Source organism: Haliotis cracherodii, unplaced genomic scaffold (assembly GCF_022045235.1).
Source record: "Haliotis cracherodii isolate W230 unplaced genomic scaffold, xgHalCrac1.p SCAF_4, whole genome shotgun sequence".
NCBI lineage: Eukaryota > Metazoa > Mollusca > Gastropoda > Lepetellida > Haliotidae > Haliotis > Haliotis cracherodii.
This window is the reverse complement of record NW_027266297.1, coordinates 12,854,452-12,871,851: the sequence shown is the minus strand read 5'-3', so window position 1 is coordinate 12,871,851 and position 17,400 is coordinate 12,854,452. Positions and strand designations below refer to the sequence as shown.

Sequence of the window (17,400 nt, the reverse complement as noted above, 5' to 3'; positions counted from 1 at the left end):
ATTTGATGAAACCCACGAGCACGGGTATTGTGCTCACAGACCTGGAAACATAACCGGGACGAACCGGGATTCGAACCCACGATTATAGAAGTCTGGTGTGCCTAAGGGACGCAACTCTGCAAAGCGAATTGCGGTGTCGGAGACGGCTGGGCCACCCGTGTCCCTTATCCGAAATCAATTACATTGGTCTTTTCCAAGTTCACATTCACCATTCACAGTAAATGAAAATATCAAAACATCATTCGCAAAAAGAAGCATCAACTCTTCAATTCTTTGTGAAATAAAACTGCAAAAAGATGTGTTAATTTCTGTTTCAATACTTCATTTATGAAGACAAATGAAAAAAAGGCTGACATACGACCACTTCTCGTAAGAAGCATCCTTGACGAACTCAAGAAATGTTGAAAAGTTTCTTCAATATCTTGAAGTTTGATTTTTCATTTAAGTATGTCTGTATCTTCAATACATTTGTATTTCCTGTGTTGAATTTGCCTGTACTTTTCACATTTTAGCCTTTCGCACTGTTTATCAAACCAGATAGGTTGTTATCGAAAAGTACGCCTCTTCTTATTTTTACTGCCACTGTACAAATATAGCCGTTAGTCTACATGTACCTGCACCTTTGACACTTTGAACTAGTTCTCTGTATTCTTCAAATATCTGTTCAGTCAGAATACATCGTAACAATTCTTGGAAGTTGGTTGTTTCACTTTCAGGAAGCTTATTACTTATGGTGAGAGTCAGTTGTAAAATTCGCTTGGTGCTGTTGCTTGAAAAGGCTGTATCTTTAATGATACATTTCAGTGGCATATGTTCAGATTCCGTACGAAGTAAAACCATAAAAACAGAGACAGTGTGTAATGAGGAATAGTCAACAATATTTCATCTTTGATGGGATATGAATGTATAATTTGCGGGCGTATCTCCTTTCATACGCCAATTTAGGATATGTATATTCAGAAGTTTACACACCAGTGAAAGACATCTTCAATATGTATTCACAACGCAAAGACATGTATAATCTGCTTTATATAGTCAACAGGGAACATAATCATTTAGAACATAATCTGGCTCATTTGACGTTCTTGCTTTGTAATCCCCGCACAAAACAAACTGACGGTTTTCGCCAAAATCAAACAAAATTATATGTTTGACCTGAAAGAAAACACATTTTTCCCAGTGTTTATATATCCATTCAACGTAGGCTGAATATGTCTTATTAATATCTACTGTCACCCCACCAGACTATCGTCCGCAAATTCCAAATTTGGCATCACTATGAAATAAGTCATATTGTTGAAATAAATTTGTCAACGGTTGGTTTGCATTAATTTTAAATCACCCAAAACGGACTTTTCCTCTAATCCATGAACGGCAAGTTATTCCGACCATAATGATCTTCTAGACTATCTATCTTTACATCCATTGAAGTAATCTTATCTTTATGTTCAGGATAGTCCTTAATAATGCCACTCAAAGTCTTGCTGAGAAGGGAGGTCATCTCTGCCTTGACTGATTTTAGCGTATACAATCGAGGTCCGACAATGAACATGCGTTAACCGAGTGATCATCTTTCTCAGGAATTACACACGGACCTGTTACATTTCTGACTTTCCAAAGACTGTGACTGCCTTTGTGACGTCAGCAGTGTCAATATGAACAGTTTCGTATGTAAACAAAGGGGTGTACCTGTTGGTAGCGTTATACCGGGGCGAGAAGCAACAATAGCCCTCCAACTGTCTACACACACACCCATTTCTTACTTAATGTTTTCTGGTACCTTATGTCCCCTCGAGTTCAGTCAGTGATCACCAAAAATGCATTTACCGTCGTTTTTGATGATTTTTTCTCTTCACTGATGCGAATCATGTTTACCGCCATCTGTTATCGTGTGACAGTAATGACATCGCCATCGCAATACATCGCCATACATCACCATCGAATAACCATTTCTTGTTTTGTTTGTTTCATTTTTAGCAACCATCAAACTTAAGTGTCCGCATTCTTTTGCCCGCCTGTTTACGTGAACACACATATGAGGTTGCATACATATTAGACACATATTTCACACGTTACAAAATACGTTGTGAGTTGAATAAATGAGTTGGTTTTATTGCCGCTTTGAACATCAGTTAAATTATATCTTGTCCTTTAAGCTTTTAGATGGGAGGAAAGCCCGAAGTAATGCAGGTATTCCACGTTTACCACTTTGGTCATTTACTGTAATATAGGTCCGTGGTAAAATCCACAAACACGGGTATGTTGTATAAGCATATATTTACTAAAGCAATCACACCACTCTGTTTTCACCCTTTCCCAGCTCTAGCAGCTCACCGCCTTTAAGAGACCACGTGGTTCCTTAAATATAATGTCCTTTATTTAACCTTATATATTACAAGGAGCTATATATTGGGATTGCCTAAAAGTCGGGCCGGGCCAAGACGGGCCAAAGTGTTACTGGCTAATTACTTCATTATCGGCGATCATACCTACATATAATTGATGAAACATACACACATGACATTAATGAACAATCACCAAACAAAAAAGTGCACCATAAATAAGTAATTCGGAGTAAATCGCTTGAAAACCAGAAAGTGGAGCTGTGTGTAAGCGTCGCTGATCTTGGTAACATGTAAAAGAGCAATCGTTAAACGAAATAAGATTTGAAACGTATCAAATACTTCTAGCTATCGTGATACAAATTTCCATCTGTCGGCATAGCGTTTATATTTATAGGAACGTACTATATATAAGTAAATACTACTTCATAATGTCACTGATCGTCGTATTTAAAGCAGACACGTTGGTTAAAGTAGACCTCCTCTCCCTATACTCTCAACAGTCACACAAGTGTTCGGACCGACTTGGCCCGGGCTGTCAAAATCAAGGGGCTCGAAGTGAAGCCCTTTTTCTCTACATTCTCAACATAGTCTCTATCAGAAGTGTTTTGCTTGTGTTGGGTCCGACTTGGCCCGGGCCGTCAAAATCAACTTTAAACATACACATGTTTCTTCAAATGTGTTTATATCTATAGATTAGTGTTGTATCTACCTATATACCACTTTATAATGTCACGGTACATCGTATTTAAAGAAAACAAGGGGCTCAAAGTGAAGCATTTTTACTGTATTTTCTTAAGAAAATCCAAGTCAGAAGTGTTGCAAAACTTACACTACAATGAGATCAAACAAGGTATACAAGCTTAGATTAATCTCGAGAATGGGGAAGTCAAAAGCATTTACTCACTTATGTTGGAATTATAAATATTGTATAACTAATAACGGGAAGTGGAATGGCATGTAGTACATACATCGTACTAATAGTGACACAATTAGATGCCAACAACTACGGCCCGTCTACGCAACCTGCCAGTATCTAATTATTTGGAATAATATATATATTGATCTGGGGTATTGTGCTAGGGTATGGGGGTGAGTAAATACCTGTCACTTACAGCATCATTGAAATCAATATCACGTACAATGTACCGCAGACACAAGGCAACACACATACTAAAACGCTAGTATACTGAATCTGCTTCTGTTGAAGTCTTCGTGATCAATAAATTATTCATATGAGTAAAGTACAGTAGACACAATAACAGCAGGATGCCTTCACAACGAAACAACGGTTGCTCAGGGAAATATTGATCACACCGACAACCGATGAATCTGTCATTGTGTCGCCACGTCCAAGGTTCATCGGGATGAAGTGACTTTACAAAAGGTACTGAGTAGGCCTTCGCTTGACTGATGGAGATGCTTCTTTCCAGGTATGATTTTGCGTTTCAATTCTTATGCAGAAAACGTTTCGATGATAATGATTAAAGCGAATAGGCTGTCGTATCCAGAAAGGTTTAGACATAATTCTACAATACTACAATTTCAAGAAGACAGTTTTATGCAATCATATTGGTATTGATATTATCCAAATTGACTGGCAAATGTATTTCCATTGAAGATGTGTGGAAACTTATTTTGACTCGGATCTCAGAAATATGTCGAAGAATCTATGTCTGTGGTTATTTTAGAACAGAATACGCCCCTAGCAACCTATACATGTCTCACAACAACATTGGGGTTTTGTGGTATCTGACTGCTTGTATGTTATCATATTCAAACGTTGCTATGGACACTGTTTTTGTCAGGTTAGGAATCGATATGGGACATGTTTATATTAGAATGAAGTGTTTCTTAAAGAAGTATAAAACAATATTGTCGCATAGTCGCGTATCCGAACGCACCTAGGCAGATTAACTCTGTGGTAATCTGGGTTAAAATTGGCCTTCAACAACCCGCGAGTGAGGAGACTAACGGGTTCGGGTGGGCAAATCGATGCTGATAATGTCAATGACTGGATTGTCTGGCCCAGATTCGATTATTTACAGACCTACGGGAATAGGTGGAATAGTGTGGTGTTAAACAACAAACGAACAAACTTTGACACATTAACCACATGGTTTGCTATCAATATGGCATTCCATGAAAAACTCTTCACAAACCATTGCGGATCCATATCCAATAGTGTTTGTTCAAGTTCAGGTTCGTGATCGCAGAATAGAATTAAAATGTGCTCCAATATGTCAATGTGGTAATTCATGTGAAAACTCATTTCACTATTTATTAGAGTGTTCATTGTATGTCCACCAAAGTCAAACTATGTTAATATTAATTCATTTCTGCTGATCAACTGCCATTTGGGCTAAATCTATGTATGTACAATATTACAAAAGCTGGTGCCGATTGTGTCAGTTTGGACGTAAACCAACATTAATCAGATAAATAACAGCAACAAAACCCTTTCCATATCCAATAGAAATCTCTTCATAAAGCAGAGTCGATTGTACGATTCCGACAACTGATATATCAAGGGCACGTGTCAAATCTAACAGTGATGATATCAGGAGTTTGCGAAAAAGCGAATGTATCCTGCCCCGTAGCTGGTACCCGTCACACACACGTGCCATACCCGAGAATCTGTGCCATGAGTATCACCCCACGTTGAAATCACTCAACCGTAAAATAGTGATAGATAAAGAGGACGCGTAGTTTCAATCTTCTGTACGTTAGTAAGGTTGAAATATTCAATAAAGTTTCCTCTGGACTCAAATTATTGGATAATATGTCTTTAGTGATGTAATTTACAAATGTTTAAATCATTGGGAAAACATTTAAAACTACGTTTGAAATATGTTACTCGATGCTTCTACATGTATGTGTAATTCCCCAATTTCAGTGAAAACACAGAACTTCAGTGATCGACCAGCAGTTAATTAATGTAGAAACGTAAACGTTTCAACCGATATCATAACAATCAATATTTTCAGTAACACCATCATAGTTAACTTTTAACGTTTATTAATCATAACAACAGGACGTTGAAGTTATGTGGAGTTACATCCCTTTACTCGGGGCACAAATATATGTAGAGGTCAGTATCCACTGGCGAGGATGCTCAGTAGGGATAGACATGTCTGGGAACACCCAGGCAGAGGATGGCAACTCGTCTAAGCCACATGCTATTTCATGGGATAACGAGGGGGCATGATATATACAAAGTAAATATAGTATTCCAAGAAGTTTATTTAACACATTATTTAAACAATCACAAACCATTATCACAGCTAGATCATTACATTATACACAACACATTTTTAGTCTGGACAAGCTTTTCACACATCAATGAACTTTAAAACAAATGTTGGTTAGTTATCATCAGTTATGATAATACATTTGTCAGTTTCCTGACGGGCAGATTAAACATGCATATGCATTGCTGAATGGCTCATGTCAATTAGTTTCTCCCTGGACACTTTAGTGTGTACTCCAAGTGAGACGAGTTTGTCTCGCTACTCAGATTCCCAGTACTCAAGCTTACGTTTTGTGTTGGGTGGTTTTGGCCTAACCAAGTGGCACTGACTTTCGACACGCTTTCTGACAGCCATAGTCTCAATGGGACCGTCCCACTTTTGTGTTTTCAGCTGATGAATCCTTTTGATATCATGATGTATTTTTTCAAGTGCCTGTCCACTAAATTTTCCAATATTCCCTTGCCTCGATATGAAAACGGGAACATGGTACAGTAGCAGTGCATGTAGGGAGTAATGTTCTTTTTCAAGCAGCCCCTCCTTTTCTCTCCTTCTCTAAGAAGTAACCGTATCCACTCCCCAGCCATGTCGTGCAACTGACGTGCGTCACTGCTTTCCAACTACGAACTTGTCAATGTCCCTGAAACCTGTCCGGCAACAGTGCAGTTTACCGGGCTAAGAAGTAGCCGAGCTCTACTATCCGCTCAATTACCGCGCTATAGTGCCACTGCTGTCTCGTTATACCGTTACTGTGCCTCACGCTCTGGTGACTCTCGCTTCACGATCCAACACCCGTTCTCGGTCTTAGGGAAACTTACACGTCTTTACGATGGAAACACCCGTTTTCGGCCTTAGAGAAACTTACACGTCTTTGCGATCCAACATCCGTTTTCGGTCTTAGGGAGTCTTACACGTCTTTACGATCCAACACCCGTTTTCGATCTTAGGACTGTCCGAACGTCGATGAAGTCTGTCTTCTTGTCTGGAGTCAGTCGACCGTGAAGTTTGTCAGGCAGTTGATTGAGAACTTTTTTCTTGTTGTCCCCTGATAGGCTGATCTACTGGTAGACCCTTGCTGTCCCTATCCTCCCATATATAAAACGACACCCCACTACTGCTTTCTGCTATCCCATCTAAATATTTAGGTTTCCCTTGTTTTAAGCAAGCTTTATTTACTCACACTTTATAACAAGCTGTGATCTTTATTCACACTTCAAATATTCGTTATGGAGATCTGTAACTGAAGGGGGCACGGGTGGCCCAGTCGTCTAAGGCGCCGCGATTCGCTGTGCAGAGTTGCGTCCCTTGGGCACGCCAGAAACCAATGATTGTGGGTTCGAATCTCGGTTCGTCCCGATTATGTTTCTAGGTTTGTCAGCACCATACCCGTGCTCGTGGGTTTCACCGAAGTGGTAAACGTCTGAGACCTGCATCACTTCGGGCTTTCCTCCCACATTAAGCTGACACGCCGTGATATAACTGGAAAACTGTTGAAAGCGGCGTTAAACCCAACTCACTCACTCACTCGTCAAGGACAAAGTTGTCGATAGCAATTTCAAATAGTGGTGTGTGTTGAACGCCGAACTGGAGCTTATCCGAGTGAGATCTTATCTCGTCAATCGTCCTGCACATACATCCAGTCAAGCCTCATGTTGTGTCGGTCGTCTTTGTGTACTTTACACAGTGGACACGCATAATTTCTCGTCGAACCCCCTAAGTTTAGAACTAACAGAATTATTTTCATATCAGCCCCAAAGAAAATATCGACCTCTACACATCTGTCCCCGATTTGGATGAACTTGTCCTTAACGATGGAGTTAACTTTTTCGAACAATGGAACCAGAGACATTTTGAGGTTGCTGTAGTTCTCTTTGCAGCTAATGAATGCTAACGTGTATTGATTTACTGATGATTGTTTGATTGCATCATCTACGATACTGAATGAGAAAACAACGAAATTTGAAACGCTACTAACTCTAGTCCCATCCCCACCAAACTTTATTCTAACTTTTTCCACATTTGTCCTAGACTCTTAATACCCCCCAACGCGAGATTCTAGCTCTTTCTTAAAACTCATCACTGCTCCTGGAACATTGCTTGGTACTATGTATTTTGAACTCGCGTGACTCGCGTGACTCGCGTGACTGCAACTACCCCGACTCTGGGCAGGTCATTGTTGATCTGGGCAATTTCGTGATAAGTTGAGTCACTTACCAAAAATTTATCAAGTACAAACAAGATCTGTGACAAATTTTCACTTTCCCCATCTACTGATTCCTCCTGATCATTATTTATAGTAATTTTGTCCCCATTTGATGACCTTAGTTTAAGACTAGTTGATGTAAGTCCAAGGGTTCTAATGACATCTAATGCCTTAAATGTAGATGCATGAACATTGTTCAGGGTTCTGTAGGTTTGTTGTTTGCTCATTTTGTCAAACTGTATACTATAACTGACTGGTGTTTGAGGTGGCGTTTCAGCAAGCTCCACTAACAGTCTCGCTCATTTGTCTAGCATTTACAACTTCATTCTCTAATAACCCTAATTTGTAAGACTGTTTTACATACGCCTGCTTTTTCACACCAGTAAGCCTTTTGAATTTTGAGTTAACTTTTGAAATTGTAACGCGTGTGCGTTTTTTCTGTTCTGACGTACTGTTGTGATTGTATTACATTTAGATTTGCATTTAGAATGTCCACGAAGGTGAAATCCGCATGTGCGGTTGAGTAACTGTCTATGTCTCGCAAACATTTATGGGAAATTTCTTAAAAGAGACAATTTGCAGCTGATTTAGGAGTTGGTGATGCACCGCAAAATGCATATGATATTTTAATTCCAATGCTCAAAGCTCGAGGTACCCCTAAAATCATTGCTGTTTGCCATGGCTATATACGTGTACCTAGTCAACCACACATTTAGAATCCAGAAGATGACCCAAAGATAGGTCATGCTAAGTGTTTATTACTAGGAGTCCAGTGTCCTCAAACTGCACAATTTACTGGTGGCAAACATAACAAGCTTCTCCACCAGTACATTCCGCATTGTCAAAACTCCTCCAGTCGCCGTCCACATCTTCTTCATAGAAAGCTTCGGTGAAACTCTCACAGGAAAGTTAATCTGATGACCCTCGCCTTGTTGGTTAAGGGTACATACACATGTACCAGCAGTGTGTAGACAGAGACAGTTTACTGAAATCCTTCTTTTGAAGGATAGTCATAGTTGGGCAGGTGACCAAATGTATGTCTGTATACGTCAAGCTCTATGTGTGCAGCAGTTGACCACCTGGCGACTTGACTGCTGTAACCTCTCAACAGTAGCTGAAGCAAGCCTCAGGCGCTCACCGGACACGGGAGGGCAGTTGTAGTCGTCCTGGAGATGGGCGGGGATGTGGCATGAGGGCTCCCTGGTTGTGTCTTCTTGGGGGTAGTCCGTCCATTCCACTAGATAAAGAAGACCCTGCAATAAATAATGAAAAGTATAATTTCGATTCATCTCACCTCCCTCAGGAATAAGCTAATAATTGATACACTCAGGTAAGACACGGGATAAGTTGAATGGAAACACATTGTATGTCATTATTTTAATAATCCACACGTCTGATCGTCCCTCCCTTAGAACATGAGGATATAAATACAATGAAGTGAGTAGCCATTAAATATAATCAGATAAATACAGTTCATTTATATACTAGCCCTTTGGGCTTGTTGGGTTTTTTAGTTGATTTCCATCCAGTTAGTATTTAATGTGTAATACATAATATTCATCTTAGTGAGTCATATATGATTAATAATGTTGGTAAGTGAGCGAGTAGGGTTCAACGCCGCTTAGAAAGTATGTCGGTTATAACCGGGCTTGTCAGCCTATTGTGTGAGGAAAGTCCGAAGCTATGCAGATCTCAGACGTTGAACACTTTAGTGAAATCCACGACCTGGCCAGCTGGATACATACTCGGGGAGATCTGGCACTCGAACTCACAATCGTATGTTTCTGGTGTGCCCAAGTGACGCAAGTTGGCACAGCTGGGACACCCGTGCCCCCATAATGTTTACGAAAACAAGTAATTGAAACACAACGTTTGGATAACCGTTAACCATAACACTTAATAAATATCTTACATGAACAAATAATGCAGTATTTATAAATATAGCTCTTAATACTGTTTTTCTTCGTCTGAATATTTCTGATATGAGCACAACTATGGGAATTATCAAGATGATTTTGATTTTCAAAACGCACGTACAATTAATCGCATGTTGGACAGAAATCTTGACAAATTTTGGTTGATATCATAAAAAGAGAACTTCAATGAGTTCTGCTCACATTATTATCTTGATATTAATCTTTCTTTTAGTTTCACAGACTTTTTACGCAATAATAAAGGCCTTTAGTACATTTGGCAAAAGTTACCAGTTGTTATAATGGATAAAATAACATAACCTTCATTGCGGATTGTCAGTTTCCAATTTGAATGGTTTGTTTTCATGATGCAACTTCCAAATGACACCACTGGAGATTTGTCAAGAAAGGTATGAACATATTGGAATTCTGGCACCTCTAAAACTAATGAATTTTCAAGGGGAAAATATCAAGAGTACATTTGTACCAATAAGGCTTGTGTATGCATTAATATTATATAGAAGCGCTTGTAGAATTTTGCATCTTGTGAATGTATGTGCATTTATGCCATCCAACAAGTCAACAAGAAAAAATAATGGTATTCCTCCTGAGAAAAATGTAAGACATCGTATCATAATGGTAGCCCATGTCGTCCTTGTCAGGTATGCATACAGTTGGGACAATTTTAAAAAAGATGATCCTCATCATGAAATGAATAAACCTTATTATCCAGGTGAAAAGCATAAATATCCAGTGAATATATTTTGTAACATGGAAAGCTAATAAAAGTAAAAAAAAGTTGTTTCAGTAGAAACCTCTGTTTAAAAACTCCAGTTGACAGAAACTATAGAGTGAATATGTCATCTGCTAGCAAATTGTATTTACTGTTTGTAGGTCGCACTTGAGAACGAGGCTTGGTTTTTACGGGAAAAGATATCAATTACAAAATTGAGGCTAAGCTCGCACACTGTCTTCCTGGTAGGATGACCGACAGGAAATCAACACTTTTCTCATGTTGACGTTTCATGTTACAGGTAAGCACTTCCCTCATATATGCCTTCTACATCTATATCTTATTGCTAGTGTATCAATTATATCGAATGTAGTACTTAAAGGGGAACTAATCTCTGCCATCTTCTCGGCTGTCTGACTGAGCCAACTAGGGTTCACAAGCTGCCGTGGGTCGATTTGCTCTGACGTTCATACAGTTTGGCCCTCACTCTATGAAGGTTCATACTCCAAACGCCAAATGCTGCAGTGGTCATTCGTTCCAGACCTTGAAGTGTGAAATTAAAAAAAGCTTCATTTCCCTCCTGTGAAACCAGAGACCACATAATAGAGGGACGCCCCCCCCCCCCCCCCAACAGTTTATCACTAACCGTCAGCGCTACGGTCTGACATGTAACTGATACACCCCACACCCTGCTGTAAATGGGCACTGATCTAAAGCAATTCCCCGGGAATGGTTGTTGCCTTTGTTACCCGGATGATATAGCAGAAACCTAGACTATTTATTTTAGTTCGCGACCTGTGCTGCGCCATTCGTAAGCGCATTTGTCACTTTTATTGCTAGTATAAGGACATTGATCGACAAAGTGAAATACAGTTCACGCCTCATTCACGGGCTTCTACCGGTGACGTCAATCAATTTGTACGCCCAGACAAGTGTCACCTGTCTGCCTGGTAGGATGACCGACAGGAAATCAACACTTCCCTCATATATGCCTTCTACATCTATATCTTATTGCTAGTGTATCAATTATATCGAATGTAGTACTTAAAGGGGAACTAATCTGACCTCGTGGTACCGCGGCATTCATCGTATCGCGGCATTCATCGTATCGCGGCATTTGTGATTTCCGGTCGCTCACGCGGGACACGCCTTTTAGCGGGTGTCTGTTAATGACAATCAGTAACCAGGAAGTGTTCGCTCCGTAAACAATTTCAATTTCCTCGAAATGTTTCGTCTGCTGCAAGTTAGGGGTCATTATCGCATTGATGCTTACTACTGGTATCTTTTTATTTTTTTATTATTGCCTTACCCCCATCTGTCCGGAGATGTAACATGTTTTGTCAACCCGACAACTTAAACTTTTTGTCGAAAGTATAGAAGATAAAATACATTTAAAAGATCATCATAATGTATTTTATATTCTTATTGTTCCCATCAATTAATATATCAACATACCTGGGGAGACTTGCGCTTCAAAATGAGTCTCTCTAGGTGTAGATTCCAACTGTGACACGATTGCTGACAGATTTGTTGAAAGAAACAGTCTGACAAGCAAGTCAATTATTCACCTGATAAAACACGGGAACATATGGTCAAAATAGGGAATTGCATCGGACAAAGGTCAAATATGGAAATGTCGTCCACATGTCTACCATAAAACGTTTTGAAATCTTTACTGAGGCCTTGCATGTTGTAATCTTGAGCTATGTTGTTATCTTGATGTAACCAGAGCTATAGTCTGGAAGGTAATTTAACGTACCGACGTTAACTACGATATCTGAAAAACATATTGGACCTACTCCAGTCAAAGTTGGTATGAGATTATCAAACAGTCATACATAACTGGATATTACATTTAAAGAATAATTGTCAGGTCACTCAACTTATTCTGACTTACCATTATGGACACTGAATATGGTATATATGGGTAAATGAAAATAAAGTATGATTTCTACTATTTTTTTTAACAATTTGGTCCACTAGTTCTTACAATTCTCGGTATGTTGTTAGCTGTTCGGTTTTATTCACACCCTGAAATGCATGACATTTGTCAGAACATTTATTGCCATGATAAGCGGTAGACAGTGCCAAAGTACCGGTCTTCACAAGCGGCTGGAACAGGGTACTGCACTCATTTACTGTGGAAAGACATTGTTTATCAAATTCAGTATGTAAGGTAATCAATCGCATAGTAGTCAAAAACTTGGTGTAAGATGTAAAACGGAATTAATTGAAACAAATGTTCATATTGTTTTGATAATGCCAGTGTTGATTAAACATTTTGGGAATATATTATATTGTAAATAAAATTTGACGAACATAAAGTGTGCCGCCGTATTGATGCATCACATCGAAGGTTTCTTGTTTTCATATACATGTACTGTACGTGTATGGGGCCTGGTTTTGTGTCTCCCGCAGTCATATTGCAGATTAGCCTGTCATGCCGATGGCCCGGGTTCGATTCCCCCATGTAGGTTCAATGTGTGAAGCCCATTTCTGGTGTCCCTCGCAGTGATATTGCTGAAATATTGCTTAAAAACGGCGTGAAACCATTCTCACTCTCTCATACTGCAGAAATACTGCTATTAGCGGCGTAATACCATACACATGCACTCACTGAGTGATATTATTAACAATTTCACAACCAATGATATAATTATAATGTCGACGGCAGCCTTATTTCTATTGTGATCCGTCGTAAGGCTGCTCCTTCACTGTCTACATGTTATGGGTTGGTTGTGCGTGCTACAATAAACCTGGCTTCACGCCTCATTCACGGGCTTCTACCGGTGACGTCAATCAATTTGTACGCCCAGACAAGTGTCACCTGTCTGCCTGGTAGGATGACCGACAGGAAATCAACACTTCCCTCATATATGCCTTCTACATCTATATCTTATTGCTAGTGTATCAGTTATATCGAATGTAGTACTTAAAGGGGAACTAATCTCTGCCATCTTCTCGGCTGTCTGACTGAGCCAACTAGGGTTTACAAGCTGCCGTTGGTCGATTTTCATTTACACTATTTTGACTTGCAACACAAAGTAAATATTTCTCCTGAGCATTGCTTATTTTATCGTGTTTATATCTTTACAGTCAAAATGTGCAAAATTTTCACTTAGGAAATATATCAAACGCCGGAATATTCAGTTATTTCACAAACTGACTGAAAAGTATGTCCATCTGTATTATTATGATAACGAATTCCAAACATTTTTATGTTTAATATCATCACCAAGAGAATGAAAATGTTACGATGAAAAGTACATTTCTCTATTGTTTGGCTTCTAATCCTACATAATAATATATTGTGATGTTTTAGGACCTTTTGATCGTCTTAATCAATTTTAGTCAATCTGTTAAAGAAATGGACAGATTTTTCAGTCAAGATGACTAAAATATTTACACATTTTATAAATTGCCTGAGAGAATCACATTTTACAAATTGACTGTAATATATACACGCTTACAAAGGAAAAGGACTGTGAAAACAACGTCTAGCGCGCATCGAAGAATTTCACAACCAAGACGTTGAGGGACAAGAATGAATCTGTCCAATGCTACAGCAAATGAAGGAAAACAAAATGCAAATATCTCATAATTATAACCTACCAAATTTATGTGTATAATTTTAGGCAGCTTCCTTGTTCGAGGAATGTATCCGTGAATATATCCACATAAAAGGAACAATATCCAACGCGTCTGCAGCTGTACATAGAAACTTATTCGATGTCACGTGTCTCTGTAACAATCAAATATTTTAAAATATATATCGTTTCGGGATATTATAACTCGTGTTCGTTTCTGAACTGATCACTTAGATTGTTTCAGGTATTTCTCATAGGTGTCAAGTCTCAAAGGTCGGCTGAGAAGACCTACGTGACAACTATTTCCATAACTTCTTTGATAGGCATTTAGAAGTTGGAGTACTAAGTAAGGATAAGAATTTATGGATGAACAACTTCTTTATTACAATTAAGAGCGACGTTTCGGTGTAGGTTCTAACACTTGCTTGATAACGGTGTTAGAACCTACACCGAAACGTCGCTCTTAATTGTAATAAAGAAGTTGTTCATCCATAAATTCTTATCCTTACTTATTTCCATAACGTCTACGGTTCCTAGAAAAATCCATTGTGTTAGATAACAATGAGCAATCAATCAACGTATTATCTATTATCGGTTAACCGATAACAAAAACAAAAACATTTACATCCAGGATATCACAGATGGTGTTAAAAAGTAAATTTCGTGCAGGACATAAACACATGCTTTACAATATCATTGGCAACAGTTTTACAATAGCATTCTCTAGAGACAATTTCAGCTGATCCATAGAATACAAGCCTTGCAAAATTAGTTAAATGGTCATACTTCTCCAAGGCTAGTTTCCAGAGATAGTGTGCATTACTTGATCTTATTCTAACATATCTTGACAGACTGAGTCTTGAATTAAGATGGACATAAAATACATCATCTCGATGAGATTTAATAGCATCATTCACGGCCTTGGATCAGCATTTCTTATTAATAAATTGACAATTTATGACATAGTTAACAAGTCTATCACTTAGGTTATACTTCTGTACAAGCTGTAGCATATTATATATCGGAGATTTTCTACTCCATACATTGCATGTAAAACTATCTGTACACATAAATTGACCCAGGCGAACTAGAAATATTACTTTAAAAACACAGTTATACTTTGAATTACATAGCTTTCCTAAGAAGTAGAGTGCTCTTTTATGTATGTGATACTGTAGCTATAGTGGCATGATGCCGAAAGCATCCAATACAACAATACTGGGAGTGCGCCTGTGTAGTCCCTGAACATTTTTACAAAATTGACGTTGTACAACTTCAAGCATTTCATACTCTTTAAGAGGAAGTTTACCCCATACGCTGCATCCACAGAGGCCACATGATAAGATTACCCTCTCCCGGATACGTGCTGCAAAGAAAGGATTCAGACCACCAAAGTACAACCCATTATTGTGGTTAGCGTTGATGAGTACACGTAACTTTTCACATGCAGATTTTGTACGTTCAAGTGATGATTTATCTGTACTAAGATATACACCTGCATATTTAATAGACTCATATATGTAGATGTATTTATCATGGAAAAGGACAACAGACCATCTACTTATTTTCCTGAATGACACCTTCAATGGTGTTGTCTCGTGACAACTGCCGATATAATCAATCTTGTGTCTTGGCATTTACAAAGCAAATTATAATTTCATAATACAAATATTTCATATAACAGACTTTTATTTTTATTTTATGTTTTGATTGTTGTGTAAATACACAAAGTAACTAGTACCTTCATCATATTTACATTATTATGATGGTGTTTAGGCCTAGATCATATAGTTCATAATTAATATTTACATGGCATAAAATAAGAAAATAGATTAAATGTAGTCATGATTAATAAAGATAAAATCTACATATGATAACAAATATAAATCATCGTCAAAATATGAAGTTTTCTTCAGCGCGATACGTGATAGAAGCCTAACTGAAACAAAGTTAATATAGATATGTTAAACTTACGAAGAAATAGCGAAAACAATGGTAAAAAATGCGGATCTAACAAAAGTATTCTAATATCAATAAAAATAAGACGCTTTATAGGATGTTTTAAAAGATATATGCGGACGATAACCACAGACAAAATGCATGTTATGTCGTCTGCTATATGGCAATTCAACTTAAAATGTATAAAATGTTGGTTTGCGCCAAAACTCATACAAAAATAACTACCGATCGTACCTAAATAACTTTGGTACCATGCAAAAGGGGAACTCGTGATGTATGAAAAAATGTTATATTAGGACCGATAATAGGAACATATTCGTCTGAAAGCATGCGAAAATTAAGAGTTGTGGTGTAATTATTTCGGAAAAATTCATTCGCATTTCTGGAGTCAAAATTAGAAATTTCGCAACCGCCCCAGTGGCACTACACTATTTTTTAACATATCTCTTTTTATACACCGCGGTAACCAAGGACTTTCATTGCGAATTAGTGGCCGTTATTGAAAATCACAATCTGCACTTTTACCGATTTTACATGTGCGCCATTTTGCTCTCTCGGACAAAGACAAAGCTTGTTCACAGTCATCAAATACAATAACAACGACATGCTTCACAGGGCATCAACAAGTCTCAGTTGTAATGTTGACAACGTTAAGAATTACATGAGTGTAGCTATGTGTTGTGAAATATATCTTTTGAATGGGAAAACTAGGCGACAACGATGACTGCAGTAAACGCGTTTCTGCTCGCTTCCTGACAGGCTGCGCAGAACAAGCCGTAGCACTGGTGTTTACGCGCATAGGCTAGAGGGTCGTCCCTATATTATATGGTCTCTGGTGAAACCTTACAGTGGGCATTGTGTCATTTCGTCAACAGTGCAGTTTGCCTTCAGTTTCATCAAAACAGCTTTATGCATGATTTTATGCACCCTGTAGATTTAACGTGCGCTTTCCGACTAATAGCGTATTTCGCACACGGGGTTGCACTTATACTATCGGGGGGGGGGGGGGATAGCGTATTGAATAAATAAAGAAGTGAAACCCATAAAAATATAAACTTTACGGCCTTATCTAATAAAAGCTAAGGGGGAGGGGTTTGGATGGGTGGGGGTGGGGGATAAAAGAATAATCAATAATATGGAAAAAGTTGGGCTGGGGTTGGAGCTCGAGGGGAGGGGGTCGTTCAATTGCTGTGGGCAAATACCTAGCCTGAATATATATATTTTTGGTGGATACATGTATTACATATTTTCGTCAATATGTATAATATCTGGGAACAATCCCATTTTCTTCTTCATCTTCATTATATATATATATATCATATATCTGCCGTAGGGATTCTACCTGCTACGTCTTGAAAACTCAAATCCGTCCACGGGTCCATAACGTTTTATTGTGAGCTCTTCTCTATAGGTGC

At 38.5% G+C, this 17,400-nt stretch overlaps 1 protein-coding gene across 1 annotated transcript in view; it reads left to right on the top strand.

Moving 5' to 3' along the window:
- The first annotated feature begins 3,694 nt into the window (after nucleotides 1–3,694).
- Nucleotides 3,695–17,400, top strand: part of LOC139479861 (uncharacterized) — a 33,551-nt gene continuing 19,845 nt past the window's right edge. The window contains exons 1-2 of the mRNA XM_071262762.1: nucleotides 3,695–3,775; nucleotides 10,601–10,740. The gene's annotated coding sequence lies outside the window, so the exon portion shown is untranslated. The remainder of the gene's footprint in view (nucleotides 3,776–10,600; nucleotides 10,741–17,400) is intronic.